Consider the following 7,013-nt stretch of genomic DNA (forward strand, 5'->3'; position numbering starts at 1 on the left):
AGAGAGAGAGGACCGGCGGGGGACAGGTGGCGCGGTGGGATTGGGCGAGGCGGCGGCGGAGCTGAGGTGGCGGCCTCTGATTCGTCGGAGCGACGTGGCGGCGGCGGTGGACATGTCTGGCGGCTGAGAGGGAGAGGGCTAGGGTTTCATCTGCGCTTTGGGGGGAGGTACACATATTTATAGGTGGAGGGAGCTAGGAGAGTCCAAATGGAGCGCGGTTTTCGGCCACGCGATCGTGATTGAACGACCGAGAGCATGGAGAGGAGTTAGATGGGTTTTGGGCCAGTTTGGAAGGGTGTTGGGCTGCAAAGAGAAAGGGGGGTTTACGGTTACCTGGTTAACCGTTGGAGTACCAAACGACCTCCAAATGGCACGAAACTTGACAGGCGGTCTACCGGTGCTATACCAAGGCCGCTTGGCAAACCTCGGGCCATTCCGAGAAAGTTTAACACCCGCTCACAAAAACAAGGTCTGAGAGGGGGCGACGGGCGCGCGCGAATGGTCCGCACTCCGAACGGACAACGGAGAGAACCGGGAGAACCCGAACGGATGCAAGTTTTGAAAAACATGCAGATGAAATGCAGATGATGACATGGCAAAATGTAACATGCAAGCACATGACATGGCAACGATGGCGAATAACTGGCAGACACCTGGCGCATCGAATCCGGGGCGTTACAACACTCCTCCATTAACAAGAGATCTCGTCCCGAGATCTTAGGACCAAGACGGAAGAGAAAAGGGATGAGGTGAAACAAGAACTGAAGAGAAGAAGCAAAGAATCGAGAGCACTCGAGAATAAGAGAGGAACGACGAGAATGACGCGAATCAAATGCTCATGGAAACACGATAGACTCTGAAAGCACTCCGGTTAGAACGGGATAAGAAACGAATAAGACTAAAGCGATTTAGGCAGCACTCCAGCTAGAATGGAAGGAATAGAACATGAACTTCACAAGATGGGATGACACTTGATGAAGACATGACACAAAACCTCCGGAAAGAATTGAAAGAGGATTGAATGAAAAGAATTTAGAATGATTGAATGGAGTTGTTGAGAAAATCAACAACGAAAGAATAAGCTTGTTGTGGTCTTATAGGTAACATCTCAAGATCATAAGGTGATAACCGGCCACAAACGGAAATGATTGGATAGCTGAGAAGAACGAAAGGATGCAAAACTCCACTTCAACAGAATTCGGAGAATTAATTGCACTTCGAGACGCGAGAAGAAAATATACTTGAACTCCGCCACCAAGAATCTTGAAGAACTCTTGAAAAATGAATTAAATCATGAAGAACCACCATGAAGAACTCCGGTTACAAAAGGATGATGAGATGGAATGAAGGATGAAAGAATAAGATGAGCCTTGCGATGATTCCGATGGGGGTTCTGACGAGATGGCCGAGGAAATTGAACTCCGGAAAAGAAAAGATGAAGACACTTGGAACTAGAATTTATTCAACAAGAACAAACTCCGAAGAAAGGGATTACTCACTTGGATGAAATAAGAATAAGATTTATTGTATGCTTATCCTTCATCAAATTAAATTGATGACAATGGATTTTGCATACTACTTATTCTTCTTGAAAAGGATTAAGGGGAAATATGGCGCAAAACTTGAGAAAGTCTTCATGAACCACCGGTAGGATTGGGAAGAACGAATGAATTGAAATGATAATCAAAGACAAAGGAATCTGAAGGAACCACCATAAGAATTCAAAAATTGAATGACGAAAGAGAATGAATCACCGGGATAATTGGATAACGGTGGCTGAAATGTGAGGACAAAGAATTCTTCTGGAATAATGGCCTCTGGTGAAAAGAAATGGAATAACAACTTATGACATACTCCGGATGGTTAAGAAAAGAATATCTGACAAATGGAATAATTTGAGAGGGTAACAAGAAGCTAGAACCATGAATCTTCGAGAGAACGGACAAGGTTTAGAGGAAATACTCTTCTGCGATCTTCAAATGTCGACGAGAAACACCACCAAAATTACTGAGGTACTCCGGGAGAAAGAAAACCGAAAAGGTTGAGCCAACAATGAAAAGAAATTTGAACGAGATCTTGTAGAAGGCATGTGACTGATGGGATCCATTCTTACGTCGAACTTTGAAAAGAATTTGAGAATAACTCCGGGGGAATTAGAAGAGTCATGTAAGATCCTGGGAAAAGACCTGTGGGTTAGGGCCCACTAAAATAGAACACCGTTGAAAAGGATTATTGAAGGGATAGATGATGCACCGGCACAATTGAAATATTTGAATGAGGTGACAACCTCGAATTAATTCAGACACAAACAAATCTTCTGAGATGTGTTGAACACTCCGGAAGGATAAACTGGCGAGAGGCGAACGAGCAGGGAAAACACTTGATCCAAGGAAAAGAATGTGATCAACCCGAAAAAAACTTGAATTGCTGCCACCGGAAAAGAGATGAAGAATGTCGAACAAAAGAGAATTCACCGGTTGAAATAATTTACGAAAGACTGAAGAAATTCCGCATGAATGAGATAGATGGTCGAGAGAGAGTCAGACTCCGAGAAGAAAAAGGGTGGGAGGGCGGGAAAACAAAGGTAACTTGGAAGGGAGAACCAATGAATATCTTGAAGAGGAAACACCGGTTGAAAACATTGAGGAAAAAAGCAAAGATTTCGCACGAGTAGGATGGATACTCGATTACAGACTCTAGTTCCGAGAAGAATAACAGGGAGGGTGGGTGGGAAAAGAAAACAACTGAGGATTGGACTTGGCAAAGGCGAAGAGGCTCGAGTCAACTTGACGAGAAATGCACCGGATAAAAGAGCTGAGGAGCAACGATCGGAAACCCAACTGCGTGATCCTAAAGAAAAATTTGAAAGGGAAGAGGAGTAATTCAAAACACCTACGGCAAGATTCCTTACCAGAGCAACAAAGGGGCTGAGGAGTAAAAAGAATTCCTACTCTCTGATATAACTAGACTCTGAAAACAGTTTTCTTCTAGACTCAACAACGGCCAAACTACACGATCAATCAAGGGGGCTCCTAGGGTCAGTCGAGGCTCTGATACCAACTTGTCACGCCCAATATGCGACCCTATCCAAAAGGAACTCGAAGGTCCCACCAAGTATAGACCCGCATATTGAAACGCTTTTGCAAGGTGGATATCATTACATCAACATTACATAATAGATGGGGATACATACATAAGGCAAACAATGCCACATGAATACAACATCAATACATCATACATAAGAGCATCATCCGACTACGGATGAAACACAAACAGAAACTCAAACGACATCCACCCTGCTAGCCCAGGCTGCCGACCTGGAACCTATCCCCTGATCGAAGAAGAAGCAGAAGAAGAACTCCAAGACAAGCAAGCATCGCTCTCGCGTCATGATCATCGTATAACCTGTACCTGCAACTGTTGTTGTAATAATCTGTGAGCCACGAGGACTCAGCAATCCCATTACCATGGGTATCAAGACTAGCAAAGCTTGAAGGGAAAGGAAGGGGTAAAGTGGTGAGGTTGCAGCAGCGACTAAGCATATATGGTGGCTATCATACGCAAATAAGAGCGAGAAGAGAGCAAAAGGAACGGTCGTGAAGCTAGCAATGATCAAGAAGTGATCCTGAACTCCTACTTACGTCAAACATAACCCAGAAACCGTGTTCACTTCCCGGACTCCGCCGAAAAGAGACCATCACGGCTACACACACGGTTGATGCGTTTTAATTCGGATCTGGTGTCAAGTTATCTACAACCAGACATTAACAAATTCCCATCTGCCTATAACCGCAGGCACGGCTTTCGAAAGATTATACCCTGCAGGGGTGTCCCAACTTAGCCCATGATAAGCTCTCGCGATCAACGAAGGATATACCTTCTCCCAGGAAGACCCGATCAGACTCGGAATCCCGGTTTACAAGACACTTCGACAATGGTAAAACAAGACCAGCAAGATCGCCCGATGCGCCGACAATCCCGATAGGAGCTGCACATATCTCGTTCTCGGGGCAACACCGGATAAGCGAAGCGTACAGGAACCGACGTAACCCAAGTTGCCAAGGGATGGCCCCGCACGGTGCTCTAGTTTGGACCAACACTTAGACAAGCATTGGCCCGGGGGGCTGTAATAAAGATGACCCTCGGTTAATTACTCCCAAGGGAAATATAGGTGGTGGTGAGGCAAATGGTAAAACCAAGGTTGGGCCTTGCTGGAGGAGTTTTATTCAAAGCGAACTGTCAAGGGGGTCCCATAAATCATCCAACCGCGTAAGGAACGCAAAATCCGGGAACATAACACCGGTATGACGGAAACTAGGGCGGCAAGAGTGGAACAAAACACCAGGCATAAGGCCGAGCCTTCCACCCTTTACCAAATATATAGATGCATTAATAATATAAGAGATATTGTGATATCCCAACCAAAGTCCTGTCCACCATGGAGAAATCTTCAACTTCACCTGCAACTAGCAACGCTATAAGAGGGCTGAGCAAAGCAGTAAAATAGCCAAACAACTGTTTGCATAGGAAAGGTGTCAAGGTTAGAGGTTCATGGCAATATGGGAGGCTTGATGAGCAAAAGATAGGTAATGCAGCAAAGCGATAGAATCGAAGCAACTAGCATAGCAATGATAGTAGTGAGATCCAGGGTAGCGGTCATCTTGCCTGAAATCCCGCAAGGAAGAAGAACGAGTCCATGAAGAAGACGAACGGATGAAGCCGAACCAAGCGTAGACGAACGAATCCTCACGATCGCAATGAAACAGGAACTATCGAAAAGAAGCACACAACAAGGTAAACACACCACACATGAACATGACATGATGCACAACAAGCATGATGCATAACAAAACTAGATGAGGCTACTCATGGCAAGAGATGATGGAAACAAGAACAACACCTCAAGGCAAGTTTAAATGAGGCCGGGAACAACATATAACAATTCCGGTAAGTCCTCATATGCATATTTCGAAATTAGTCCAGATCTGAATAAACATTATGTTCAAGTTTTTAAACAGCAAGTTAAGATGCACAAAGATGATCTACACGAGATTCTAGTCAAGTTACATATAAAGTTCATTTAGTTCGGAGCTACGGCCTAGAAGATATGAGCAAAACAAGTTAAACATGGCATTGATGCGAAATGCATACAAACATCAAGCAAACACCTCAAAACAAGGATGCAACATGATAATATGAAACTACATGCAAAATCAAGCAAGTTTCATATAGAGCACACTCAAAACGGAGCAACGGTTCAACACACACACATGAAACAAGTTTAAAGGACAAACTGTCCAAAACAGCAACTAGGCATATTGCAAGCATCAAAACAACATGCTACAGGACCTCAACAAGAAAACAAAAGGCATGGGCATGATGTACAGGTAAAGCATAACAAAACATGAACATTGAGCTATCTCCAGAAATCACTAGAACATGCTCAAACACACATGGTAAGATTGCAAGTAATAACAATTCAGACTTTGCAGAAAATAACATCAGGTTGCAATGTTTAGAGCTATCAAACAACATGTTACAGGAACTTATCATGGCAAACAAAGGCATGGCATGAACCTACTAAACCCATAGATCAAAAGTCCTTTACTGACCATGAGCCAAAAAGGATCAGAAAATATGATGGCACCCATGTAAACATAGCAAGTTATATTACAGATTCATACATGGCAGGAACATAATTATGAAGGCATGTAGATGAGCTTGTGCAACTCACTACAGAGCAAAACATGGCTTGGCAAGGCAACCAACAGTAAGAAGACATGTTTGTGTAACCAAACAAGGCAAGAACAAGTCCATAGCATGCAAGGATCAACTACAACAACCTTGGCAAAATTGAATAACATGTAAACAATCTGCCAGGAAACATTTTGAAGCAAAAGTAGAGCATGAAAATGACATGCTAGACTACTCCATAATTGCCAACAGGGGCATGAATGGATAGACAACAACCATATGTTCAAAATACCCTTACTAAAGTATCTCAAAATATGCATGCATCTCTCTGTAGCATCATGTTTACATGGCATCAAAATAACAGCAGAACAGGGACTAAAATCAGCCACATCACGATGCCTAGTTTGCATGCTTGTGCTAGTCACCACATTGATCACAAAAATACATGGTAAGCACCTCTGTAAAGAAGACATAGCATAGATCAAAACACATGTAGACATCAACCTCATAGGTTGCATACATCAATCATGGCAAAAATGACAAAAGAGCATGTTCTGTTAACAGACAGCAGAAAACATTATGAAACACTCTTACAACAATGATTCAGGCATCAAGATGACCACGAATGAACATGATGCAATGGAATGAAATGAAGTACTCTTCGAGGCGGACAATTTGACATATTACACGCACGAAACGGGGCTACGGATGCAGAGATACGATGCGATGAATATGGCATGATGATGACAAAATATTTCGGGACTTGGTCAATTTCAGGAAAAAAACAGGTGAGCGTAGAATACTAAACGACGCTCTAAGCGGGTTTTAGGCGGGTGGCTCACCATGTGGGCTTGGCCCAGACGGGAAGAAGATGGGCTGGGCCGGGGAGGAGGTGGCCTGGCTTGGCGGGGCTCGGCCGGCAGCAGGGCCTCGCGGGGAGGGCCCACACGCGAAGTGCGGCTGCGCGTGCGCCCGCACGCATGCACGGTCGAGGAAGGCCGCGCCGGCGGCGGACGAACTCCGGCGAGGCTTGGGTCGGCACCGAGGCGCGGAGAAGGCGGATCCACGCGGCGGAGACCGGATCTGGGCGTGGGAAGCCCGTTTCCGGCGGCGGCGGGGTCGGCAGAGCATGGCTGCGAGCTCCAGCGACGAGCTCCATGGCGACCCTGACCATGGGCAACAGAGAGAGAGAGAGAGGTTAGGGGAAGGAGGCGACAAGGAGAGAGGAGAGATGGCTGGCGGCGCCGTGACCTAGATCCGGCGGGGTTGGTGCGGGCGAGGACGGCGGCCTCCGGCGGCGACGACGGCGGACGCCGGCG

This window comes from Triticum dicoccoides, chromosome 4B, assembly GCF_002162155.2.
Source record: "Triticum dicoccoides isolate Atlit2015 ecotype Zavitan chromosome 4B, WEW_v2.0, whole genome shotgun sequence".
Lineage (NCBI taxonomy): Eukaryota > Viridiplantae > Streptophyta > Magnoliopsida > Poales > Poaceae > Triticum > Triticum dicoccoides.